The 12,362-nt window shown below is 47.2% G+C and overlaps 1 long non-coding RNA gene across 1 annotated transcript in view; it reads right to left on the bottom strand.

Moving 5' to 3' along the window:
- LOC139356630 (uncharacterized) overlaps positions 1 to 12,335 on the bottom strand; it is a 28,021-nt gene extending 15,686 nt beyond the window's left edge. Inside the window, exon 1 of the long non-coding RNA XR_011608751.1 lies at positions 11,954 to 12,335. This is a non-coding gene — a long non-coding RNA (uncharacterized lncRNA). The remainder of the gene's footprint in view (positions 1 to 11,953) is intronic.
- Between the last annotated feature and the right edge of the window lie 27 nt (positions 12,336 to 12,362).

A 12,362-nucleotide genomic window follows, 5' to 3' on the forward strand; every position in this document is an offset into this window, starting at 1 on the left:
AAGAAAAAGAAAAAATGCTTTGAATGCTTTGAGGCAGAACAAAAGGAGTAATGGGAGACAACAAGGCCTTTCAGAGGTATAAACTCAAAAGAAAGTTCTAGATTGGGTCACACAGGTCTGGGCCCCTTATTAAGTCAAGAACCTGAAGGCTGAGGAGGGCTTGGCCAGGCAAAGACTCGGGAGGCAGAGGTGGAGGGAGCGAAACAGTGTCCAGGGAGAAGAGGCAGCCCATGCAAAGACCTGGAGGAAGGAAAGGGACACAGGCTTCCAGACAGCAGATCCCAGAGAAGCTGCCAGGAGTAGCAGGAGAGGAGAAGCTGCTGCAGGCACATCCTGAAGGCCAAGGTGAGGTTGTGGAGATGGTGTTGTCTCCAGGGGGCAGATACTCTCTCCCATCTGCTGTGTTCCTAGCATCTAGCACAGTACACACTGTAGATGTCAATATCTTGGAGATCTTTTCATATCCACACATATGAATGTGGCATTTTTAATGTCTGCATAGTATTCAGAACTAGAACTGTACATTTCCTGCTTAACCAGCCCCCTCTGGATGCAGAGTGAGGTCCCCTCTAATTTTGGGGGGAAATCACAGGTTTTAATAAACATCTTCACATTTTGAATTCTGCTCCCCCTGAGCCCCATCTTCCGCACATGAGGAGGGATGATTGGATTTTTGCTTTGTCCCACTCTGCTGTCCTTCTGCTTCCAAACAAGCATCCTTTTGCTATTCACAGCTCTCCTTTGGACACTGTGAGACCATACTCCCCTCAGGGCCCCTGCCCCTAGACAGATCATGCCACCCCTTTACAATCATCCTATTCAGGGATATACAATAAACATTTGTATGGTAAAGGCAACTCATACTGATTGCCAGTGAACATCTGAAATACTTAGGACTGGCATGTGTAATCTAACCCAGCCAGGCTCTGATTTACATTAGGGCATCTCACTGTAAGTAGCTTGTGGCTCTAGTGCAAGGAAGAACAGCCCTCACCTCCACCCTATGCTCTAACTGTGCTGAACTATTTAGCTTCCCAAGAGCCCCAAGCTTGCCTCCGTCCTCCTAGCTTTCTTTGCAGTGCTTTCCTTCTGTCTGGAATGCTTTTTTTCTCCTCTCATTTACCTGCCTAGCACCATCTGGTTCTTCAGGTCTCAGTTAAGAAGCCACTCCCTCCAGGAAGTCTTCCCTGAACACTCCCCTCCAGCCTGGGTTAAGAGCTGCAGGAGTGCCCTGAATTTCTTGTAGCACATGTCTCATTTTGTTATAATTGCCTTTTTAAATTTTATTTTATTATTATTATTATTATTTTTGGAGACGGAGTTTCACTCTTGTTGCCCAGGCTGGATGGTGTGATCTCGGCTCACCACAACCTCCGCCTCCCTGGTTCAAGCGATTCTCCTGCCTCAGCCTCCCAAGTAGCTGGGATTATAGGCATGTGCCACCATGCCCGTTTAATTTTTTGTATTTTTAGTAGAGAGGGGGTTTCTCCATGTTGGTCTCGAACTCCTGACCTCAGGTGATCCACCTGCCTCAGCCTCCCAAAGTGCTGGGATTACAGGCGTGAGCCACTGCACCCGGCCTATTACTATTATTTTTTAGATGGAGTCTTGCTCTGTCACCCAGGCTGCTGTGCAGTGGTGTGATCTTGACTCACTGCAACCTCTGCCTCCCGGGTTCAAGCAATTCTCCTGTCTCAGCCTCCTGAGTAGCTGGGATTACAGGCGCCCGCCACCATGCCCAGCTACTTTTTGTATTTTTAGTAGAGACACCGTTTCACAGCCCGGCGCAGTGGCTTACACCTGTAATCCCAGCACTTTGGGAGGCCGAGGTGGGTCAGGAGTTCAAGACCAGCCTGGCCAACATGGCAAAACCCTGTCTTTACTAAAAATACAAAAATTAGCTGGGCATTGTGGCGGGCACCTGTAATCCCAGCTACTCAGGAGGCTGGGGCAGGAGAATCGCTTGAACCTGGGAGGTAGAGATTGCCGTGAGCCAAGATCGTGCCATTGCACTCCAGCCTGGGCAACAAGAGCGAAACTCCTTCTCAAAAAAAAAAAAAAACTTTTGGCCAGGTGCAGTGGCTCAAGCCTGTAATCCCAGCACTTTGGGAGGCCGACACAGGCGGATCACCTGAGGCTAGGAGTTTGAGACCAGCTTACCCAACATGGCTTAACCTTGTCCCTACTAAAAATACAAAAAAAATTAGCCAGGCATGGTGGCGCATGCCTGTAATCCCAGCTACTGAGGCAGGAGAATCACTTGAACCCAGGAGGCAGAGGCTGCAGTAAGCTGAGATCGAACTATTGCACTCCAGCCTGGGCAACAAGAGCAAAACTCTGTCTCAGAAAAAAAAAATTTTTTGTTTTACTTTATTCTTCAGAGATGAGGTCTTGCTCTGTCACCCAGGCTGAAGTACAGTGGTGAGATCCTAGCTCAAAGCAGCCTCCAACTCCTGGGCTCAAGTCATCCTCCCACTTCCACCTCTAGAGTAGCTGGGACTACAGGCGCACACGATCACGCCTGGCTATTTTTTTTTTTTTTTTTTTTTGGTAGAGATGGGGTCTACTAGGTTTCCTAGGCTGGTTTGGAACTCCTGGGCTCAAGTGAGCCTCCCAAAATGCTGGGATTACAGGCATGAGCCACCACGCCTGGCTATAATTGCCTTTTTAGTTGTCTGTGAATGGTGTGAGGGCAGGGTCGAGTCTTACTGTTGTATCCCTAGCACCAGTCCCCAGCACAGAGCCAGGCTCAATGTTCTATGGCTCAATAAATGTGGGTTGAATAAATGAACAAATGTTGAGCAGACACGAGTGAAGAAGCCACTAAAGTCCCAGATGCCATGTACATAACCCTGGGCTCTTAAGGCTGGGGTCCAAGCATAGCACCAGATTAAAAAAAAAAAACCTGCTCTTGACCAGGTGTGGTAACCCACACCTGTAATCCCAGCACTTTGGGAAGCTAAGACAGGTGGATCTCTTGAGGTCAGGTATTCAAGACCAGCCTGGCGAACATGGTAAAACCCCATCTCTACTAAAAATACAAAATTACCGGAGTGTGGTGGCAGGCGCCTGTAATCCCAGCTACTTGGGAGGTTGAGGCAGGAGAATGGCTTGAACCTGGGAGGCAGAGGTTGCAATGAGCCAAGATCATGCCACTGCACTCCAGCCTGGGCAACATAGCGAGACTCCATTTAAAAAAAAAAAAACCCAAAGGCCAGGCGCAGTGGCTCACGCCTGTAATCCCAGCACTTTGGGAGGCCAAGGTGGGTGGACCACCTGAGGTTGGGAGTTCGAGACCAGCCTGACCAATATGGAGAATTCCTGTCTCTACTAAAAAACACAAAATTAGCTGGGTGTGGTGGTGCATGCCTGTAGTCCCAGCTACTCGGGAGGTGGAGGCAGGACAATCGCTTGAACCCAGGAGGCGGAGGTTGCAGTGAACTGAGATTGCACCACTGCACTCCAGCCTGGGTGACAAGAGCGAAACTCTGTCTCAAAAACCAACCAAACAAAAAAACCCCCCAAAACCTGCTGTCCTTCTAGCACCTTCAAGGAGTGTGCCACAACAAGACAAACTGGCAGCCCATGAGAAGGATGGAATTACAAAAGAAACTGGTCCCCAGCTCCCTAGCAAGGAATGTCTGTCAATGTGACATTCACAGAAGCCCTGCACATGTGCTGGCTGAGGGGGAGAGTCAGCCTCAGGCAGACAGAAGGAAGTTTAGCCGCTGCACGTGTGTTAGCATGGGGGGATGTGTAGCCTAGAAGCTTCCTGGCTTTCAGTTAATTTTTTTTTTAACTTAAAAAAGAAAAAAAAACTCCAGATAATTCCCATACTTGTTTTCTACCTTTAAGGAATGTATTTGCCTTGGAGATGTCATTCCTGAATTATATTGGCACTGTTCATTAAAAATCTGCTTAATATAAAACTGACTTGGGTCTAAAAATTTAGGATTCTACTTAATGCATCCTTTTTTGTTGCATTGAAAAACATTCTTAGCACTGTTATTAATCTTTTCACACACCCCTACCCTTTGCTTCTGTTTCTGATTTACTCTGCTGTAAAGAAAGTTTTCAAGGTTTGTTACAGTGGAAAATGTTTGGAAAAAGTTCTGGGTTGAGGGTAAGGAATTTAGGGCCTAGGAAATGAAATTTGGTGAACCTGATGAGCTCCTTTGCCATTTTGTACCTCAGTTCCACTTTTCTGGAGCTAGAGTAACTCTTCTTTATATACTAGTTAATAAAATCAACAGGTGTTTACTAAGCACTATGTGCTAGTACCGTAGGGCTGTAAAGGAAAGTGATTGGTCTTAGTGATTCTTGGCCTTTTTCGGGGGAAGGTGGGGGTACAGTTTACAGACCTTTGAGAATGATAGACTCCTACACTGTCCTGTATGGTAGCCACTAGCCACATTTGGCTATTACAATTAAAATTAATTATTATTAAATATAATTTAAAAAGTTGGTTTCTCAGTTGCAGTAACCACATTTTAAGTGCTCAATAGCTACATGTAACCAATGGCTACCATATATAACTCAAATATAGAATGTTTTCATCATCCTAGAAAGTTCTGTGGGACAGTGTTGCATGGAGAGTCTCCCCAGAATAAAAACACTTTTCTGCCCATATACAATATTTTGCATACAACTCTTACGACTGCAGGATCAGGGTCAGGAGGTGGAAGTTGAGGGTGCAGGGAGGCAGGAGTTCACTGATCCCAGAAGCCCATTAATCCAAGAAAAGGAAGCCCTGATATAAAAAGCTATTTGAGGACTCCATCTCAGAATTGAACAAGTTAGTAAAAATAAAGCAACCGAGCTGCTACAAATACAGTATGTTCACTCTAAGAGACTTCATATAAAAGCAGGCCCTTGTGTTCCCACCTGTTTGGCCATATTCAAAGAAAACACCAGTTCATTATCTAAAAATAATTGAAAAATAATGTTAAAGATTTTTTGCAATCTCTGAAAAAAACACCAGAGGGGAATTATATTCACAATATACTGCAAATCTTGAATTATCTTTCCCATTTTTCTCTTCCAATCCTCCCACACTTGACACTTGCTTTCCTAAAGCTCACCCCCATTCCAAACTCTCTTCCAAACATCCTAGTTCTGCTGCTGTTTCTCTCCTTCCTCCCCTGCATGGCTCAATTCTTTATTATGTAGCTTTCCAGAATATGTTTTATTTTACTCCATCACACAAGTACAGTGGTAGAGAATGACAGAGAAAGCTCCCAGGGTGCTGTGACCAGGAACACGTTTCCCAGTGACTCATTCCATAGCTCTCCTGCCAGACGGGACCAGTTCCTCATTTTCTCACGGATGGTCTACTCCCCCATCACTTCCTCTCTGCCCACTGATACTCAGGGCCAAGGTCTGGGAGGGGCTCATGACTGAACCTGACAGAGAGGAAAATATTTTGCTGGGATGCCAGAGGGTGCTGATGTCACAGAGAAGAGGAGAAAACCAGATGGGCAGGTTTGCAGCATGTTTTATGCCTGGCGTTGTTGGTTTTTTGTTTGTTTTAAATTTTATTTCAATAGGTTTTTGGGGAACAGGTGGTGTTTGGTTATATGGATAAGTTCTTTAAGTTCTTTAGTGGTGATTTCTGAGATTTTCGTGCACTCATCACCCGAGCTGTTGGTTTTGGGATTTTTTTTGGTATTGTTTTTTCAGTTGGGCACTGCCCTACACTCTGGTGGAGAATAAATGGTTTGCTGTGGGAACTGCATTAATTCTTAATAGTCTGCCAACATTAAAGGCTTTTCAGTTTGGTGAAAAGAAGGACAAGTCCATTTCTGTGACAGGATCTCACTCTGTAGCCCAGGCTGGAGTTCAGTGGTGCAATTATCGGCTCACTGCAATCTGTGCCTCCCAGGCTTAAGTGATTCTCCCACCTCAGCCTCCCGAGTAGCTAGGACTACGGGTGTGTGCCACCACACCCAGCTAATTTTTGTATTTTTTTGTAGAGACGGGGTTTTGACATGTTGCCCAGGCTGGTGGGCATAATCATATAAGGAATTATGAATATTATTGAGCTTCTATATATTTTAAGTGAAAGCTTCCCCTTGTAGCCAAGGCAGGCCTGTCCTAAGGAGCTGAGGACTCCAATGCCCATCTGTCTCATCAGGTCATGCACCTGGAGTTCTGTTTTCAGTGAAGAGGGCACATAGAGCTAGGGTCATCATACATCTTATCCTTCCTTCTTATGTCCACAGGCATCTGAACTCATCATCGTCCATCCCCCTGCAGGTCCATTCTTCTGCTTTATTTCTCAGACTGATACTACTCCCAATCAGTTCCTCAGGCCAGGAACCTGGGATCAACGTGGACTCTTCCTCCTTCCTCAGCTCCCACATCCAATCCACCTCCAAGTCCTGTGACTTCATCTCCTTGGGATCTCTTATTTCCTCAGTATCCCTGCATCTCCATCACCTTAACTCAGGCAGCAGGCATCTCTTGCTTGGAGGATTGCAGTGGTCTCTCAGCTGTCTCCCTGTACTCGCTCCTGTGCCTTCCACTCCCCCATTCCTTTCCCCTGTAGCCTGCTAGTCAATGGGCCATGTGAGGCTAGCCCTCTCTTATCCTATACTCATTTTTATTTATTTTTTATTTTTTTTTGAGACGGAGTCTCGCTCTATTGCCCAGGCTGGAGTGCAGTGGCCGGATCTCAGCTCACTGCAAGCTGCGCCTCCCAGATTTACACCATTCTCCTGCCTCAGCCTCCCGAGTAGCTGGGACTACAGGTGCCCGCCACCTCGCCTGGCTAGTTTTTTTAAATTTATTATTATGTTTTATTTTTTAGTAGAGACGGGGTTTCACTGTGTTAGCCAGGATGGTCTCGATCTCCTAACCTCGTGATCCGCCAGTCTCGGCCTCCCAAAGTGCTGGGATTACAGGCTTGAGCCACCACACCCGGCCAATACTCATTTTTAGACTAATCTGAGCACACAGGCACATTCCCTCGAAACAGTAAGAATCCAACTCCAAAATCATTCATGGATAATGTAAAATTTTTTTTTTTTTTTTTTTTTTTTTTGAGATGGAGTCTGGCTCTGTCGCCCAGGCTGGAGTGCAGTGGCCGGATCTCAGCTCACTGCAAGCTCCGCCCTCCGGGTTTACGCCATTCTCCTGCCTCAGCCTCCTGAGTAGCTGGGACTACAGGCGCCCACCACCTCGCCCGGCTAGTTTTTTTGTATTTTTTAGTAGAGACGGGGTTTCACCGTGTTTGCCAGGATGGTCTCGATCTCCTGACCTCGTGATCCGCCCGTCTCGGCCTCCCAAAGTGCTGGGATTACAGGCTTGAGCCACCGCGCCCGGCCAATGTAAAATTTTAATACAAGGATCTGTGAAGTCACAGAAGGACACTTACACGGCAATTACACAGTGATATTTCTTACACTGTCCCTTTAGTTAAGGCTCCCCTTTCCCCAAGTTCCCCCAATAATAGCAACTGTTGCCACATCTCTCCCTTACTCCAGTTCCTTCCCTTATCCTGCAGCTGCCATCTAGTCAAATTAGCTGTCTCCTCTCCTACTCCATTTCTCCAACCTCCTCTGCTATTTCCAGCTGAGAGGGTCTTCTCGAATCATAACTCCTAAAACCCTTCAACAGCTGCTCACTGCCCTCGGTAGTGTCCAAATTCTATAATATGGTCCACTATGCCTTACTCGCCCAAGCCTCAGCTCCTCTCTTCTTCCCTACTTGAACTCCTTGCCCTAGTCACACTGGTAGGGATTTTCCCTGGTGTCCACATTCTCTCCTATTTGGGTGATTTCTCATGGTGTCCTTTCTTTATGTTTTGAGACAGTCTCACTCTGTTGCCCAGGCTGGAGTGCAGTGGTGCAATCATGGCTAACTACAGCTTCAACCTCCCAGGCTCAAGCAATCCTCCCACCTCAGCCTCTTAAGTAGCTGGGACTGTCAGGTGCAGTGGCTTATGCCTGTAATCCCAGCACTTTGGGAGGCCGAGATGGGCAGATCACTTGAGCTCAAGAGTTCGAGATCAAGTAGCTGGGACCACAGGTGCACGTTACCATGCCTAGATAAATTTTAATTTTTTTTTTTTTTTGAGACAGAGTCTCAGTGTTGACCAGGCTGGAGTTCAGTGGCGCAATCTCGGCTCACTGCAACCGCTGCCCCTCAGGTTCAAGCAATTCTCCTGCCTCAGCTTCCCAAGTATCTGGGATTACAGGCGTGCGCCGCCACCCCCGACTAATTTTTGTGTTTTTAGTAGAGATGAGGTTTTGCCATGTTGACCAGGCTGGTCTTAAACTCCTGACCTCAAGTGATCCACCCACCTTGGCCTCCCCAAAGTGCTGGGATTACAGGCATGAGCCACCAGGTCTAGCAGTTTTTAAATTTTTTGTAGAGATAAGGGTCTCACTACATTGCCCAGGCTGGTCTCAAACTCCTGGACTCAAGCCATCCTCCTGCCTCAGCCTCCCAAAGTGCTGGGATTACTGCCACTGCACCCAGCAGTCATGCCTTCCTTTTTGTCTGAAATGCCCTTCCCTCTTCCCCCTGGTTAACTCCTACTGGTTCTTCAAGACTCTTATCTAAACATCTCCCAGAAGCCTTCCTTAGAATCTCTAAGACTGTGGTGGGTGGCCCTCCAATGTAGTTTCAAGCAGCTTATCCTTATTACAACTGTACTCTACATGACCAACTTATCTACGTGAGCAACTTATATACACAACTCAAGGACAGAGCTGTATTATTGCATGCCCGGGGCCTCATACAGGACCTAAATCATAAATAATGTTGAATATCTAGATGAACAAAAAGTTTAAAAGGTGTCCCTGCCTAGAGTCACTGGCCTCAGCGGAGAATGGAACCTATGAACCCTTTGAGCATGAAGTCATAATTGTGACCTCATTTGTGTTCTAACCTGCAAAGGTCAGTACAGGAATAAAGGCAGTTTCATGGATGATCATAAAGACCTCTTAATGATTTAGCTGTGCTCTGTCTAATCCAAGAAGCCTGTACTAACCACATCCCTGTATTTTCTGCTGGGTAACTGAACTCCTTTGGAGATTGCATGCTGCAGGACTTTGCACAATTAAAGCTGAATTACTATTATTTGCAAGCAGTTTTCCACCTACAGTCCTATTGAGTCACTTAGCTGACTCTTTCTCTCTCCCTAGGAGACTGCCCAGTTGTCTGCAACAGCCCTTTTTTTTTTTTGTCTTTCCAGGCAACAATCACATAGGAGTGGTGGGACTCAGAGAATGGTATTAATACACCTAAGCACACCACCCAAAATGAGGAGGCATCTGGACTTTTGGATGCCTTTAGGATATGTAAGCTCCTATAAGGCTGTATACTTAGACTCGAGATTGTATTTGGCTAGGGCTCTTCCCTGCTTGCCTAGAGAACAGCTAGACGCTTTACAAAATCCAGAATACAACAGACAGTTATAATGGTTTTATTTTAGGAATCATTTATTGTGTTTTATTCCAGTTATAAAAGTAGTGCATGCTAATTACAATTTGAGAAATACAGAAAAGCATAAATAAAAACATAGAAATCACTGCCATCAAGAGATATCTCCACAACATTTGGAAAGTCTTTTCTTTTTGTTACAAGCAGCAAATATACTATCTATGTGTATATATTAAACACCACTTTCAAGTCACTTTAACTGTAAATTAGTGTGACTTTAATATCCCTGTCATATTAAAAACATGACTTAATTGTGTAACATTCAAAGTTGTTAACGTGGCCGGGCGCGGTGGCTCAAGCCTGTAATCCCAGCACTTTGGGAGGCCGAGATGGGCGGATCACGAGGTCAGGAGATCGAGACCATCCTGGCTAACACGGTGAAACTCCGTCTCTACTAAAAAATACAAAAAAAAAACTAGCCGGGCGAGGTGGCGGGCGCCTGTAGTCCCGGCTACTCGGGAGGCTGAGGCAGGAGAATGGCGGGAACCCGGGAGGCGGAGCTTGCAGTGAGCTGAGATCCGGCCACAGCACTCCAGCCTGGGTGACAGAGCGAGACTCCGTCTCAAAAAAAAAAAAAAAAAAAAAAAAGTTGTTAATGTGTTGATCCACTCCCTTATTATCAAGTTTAATTTTTTTAATTGCACAGAATGCAATGATAAACATACACATGTAATTTATTATGAGAATCTCTTGCTTATTTCCATCTGATAAAAATCCTACAAGCAGCCGGGCGCGGTGGCTCATGCCTGTAATCCCAGCAGTTTGGGAGGCTGAGGTGGGCAGATCACGAGGTCAGGAGATCGAGATCATCCTGGCTAACACGGTGAAACCCTGTCTCTATTAAAAATATAAAAAAATTAACCAGGCGTGGTGGCGGGCACCTGTAGTCCCAGCTACTTGGGAAGCTGAGGCAGGAGAATGGCATGAACCCGGGAGGCGGAGCTTACAGTGAGCCGAGATCATGCCACTGCACTCCAGCCTGGGTGACAGAGCAAGACTCTGTCTCAAAACAAACAAAAAATCCTACAAGCAGAATTACAAGATCAAAGGGTATATGTATATTATGAAAGCCTGATGTATACCATCAACTTGTATTCCAAAAACTATATACACTCCATAGTATATGTGGGTGTCTAATTTTTGGTTTGTTTTGATTTTAAAATGCTCAGATGATATAATGAGAAATCAACTACCTTCTAATTAAATGTTTGGTTTCAGTCCCTTTGTTTGTTTGTTTTGTCTTGTTTTTGAGTCTCCTTCTGTCACCCAGGCTGGAGTGCAGTGGCACAATCTCGGCTCACTGCAACCTCTGCCTCCTAGATTCAAGCAATTCTCATGCCTCATCCTCCCAAGCAGCTGGGACTACAGGTGTGCCACCAAGCCTGGCTAATTTTTTTTTTTTTTTTTTGTATTTTTAGTAGAGAGAGGAGGGTCTTGCCATGTTGTCCAGGCTGGTCTCGAACTCCTGGTCTCAAGTGATCCACCCACCTCAGCCTCCAAAAGTGCTGGGATTACAGGCATGAGCCACCACGCCTGGCCAGGTTTCATTTTTAATAGGAAAAATCTTTATTTTTGAGACAGTATCACTCTGTCGCCCAGGATGCAGTGCAGTGGCGTGATCTTGGCTCACTGCAACCTCTGCCTCCCGGATTCAAGCAATTCTCCTGCCTCAGCCTCCCCCATAACTGGGGATTATAGGAACACGCTACCACGCCCAGCTAATTTTTGGATTTTTAGTGAGATGGGGTTTCCCCATGTTGCTCAGGCTAGTCTCGAACTCCTGACCTCAAGTGATGCGCCCACCTTGGCCTCTCAAAGTGTTGGGATTACAGGCGTGAGCCATCGCACCCAGTCTGAAAAGTCTTTAGATTAGGAGTATTCCAGCTGGACACGCGGTTCAAGCCGGTAATCCAACACTTTGTGAGGCCAAGGCTGGAGGATCGCTTGAGCCCAGGAGTTCGAGACCAGCCTCTCTACAAAAAATAGTAAATAAACTAGCCTGAGGCAGCGCAGACCTCTCAGGGTGTCCCGAGATGGGAGGATCACCTGAGTCCAGCGAGATCGAGACTGCAGTGTTCGCGCCACTGCACTCCAGCCTGAGCAACAGAGTAAGACCCTGTATCAAAAACAAACAAACAAAAAGTCTTCTGGTGCAAGGCCTCACTGTAAGGTCCCTGGGTTCAATGCTCCGCGTTCTGGGATGTGAATGTGGAAAAGTAAGTGCCAAGGTGGGTGTCTACCTGAGCTCCGTAAGGACTCGGTACTTAGGATGCGAGCATGGCTTTGGGTTCCATTCCTGACCCTCTGTGGCCTCAGTCTCCTCCCGGGAGAGGATGAAAAGCACAAGTCGGATGCACTCTATAGTGATCGCTGTGAGAGTCATTATGAGTCTTACTCGCTCGACTCCGACAAACTCAAGGCCAAGCTATGGAGTTAATCTCATGCTGACACCGTCAGTTCTGAGCGACTGTAAAATGGGGACAGGGTGGCCCAGGGGCCTACTGACCTGAGGCTGGGGCCCGCGACAGCCCAGCCGCTGGGGGCTCCTTGTGGCCGCTGCGGGGTCAGCCTGCGGTCTCCGCCTGACTTTAGCTCTCCTGCGCCCCGCAGGTCCTGGGCGCTACCCACGTCAGTGAGTGCTCACAAGTCTGTGAGGTAGGCGGCGCCACAGAGAGAAACTGAGGTGCGGGAGCCCAAGTCACCTGTCCAGCTCTTCAGCCGAGCGTGAACTGCGCTCGGGGATGGCATCCACACGGCCCGGCCCCACGCTCTCCCAGTCAGCGCCCGAGGGCCCTCCGCACCAGGGCGGGGGGGGGGGTCCCCCCCGCCGGCCTGCGCGCATGCGCAATGGTCGCAGCCGCGTCCCCTTTAAGAGAACTCCTTTTGCCTCCGCCGACCCCTTCGCTTCCGCTCCG

The sequence above is a fragment of the Macaca nemestrina genome, chromosome 10 (assembly GCF_043159975.1).
Source record: "Macaca nemestrina isolate mMacNem1 chromosome 10, mMacNem.hap1, whole genome shotgun sequence".
NCBI lineage: Eukaryota > Metazoa > Chordata > Mammalia > Primates > Cercopithecidae > Macaca > Macaca nemestrina.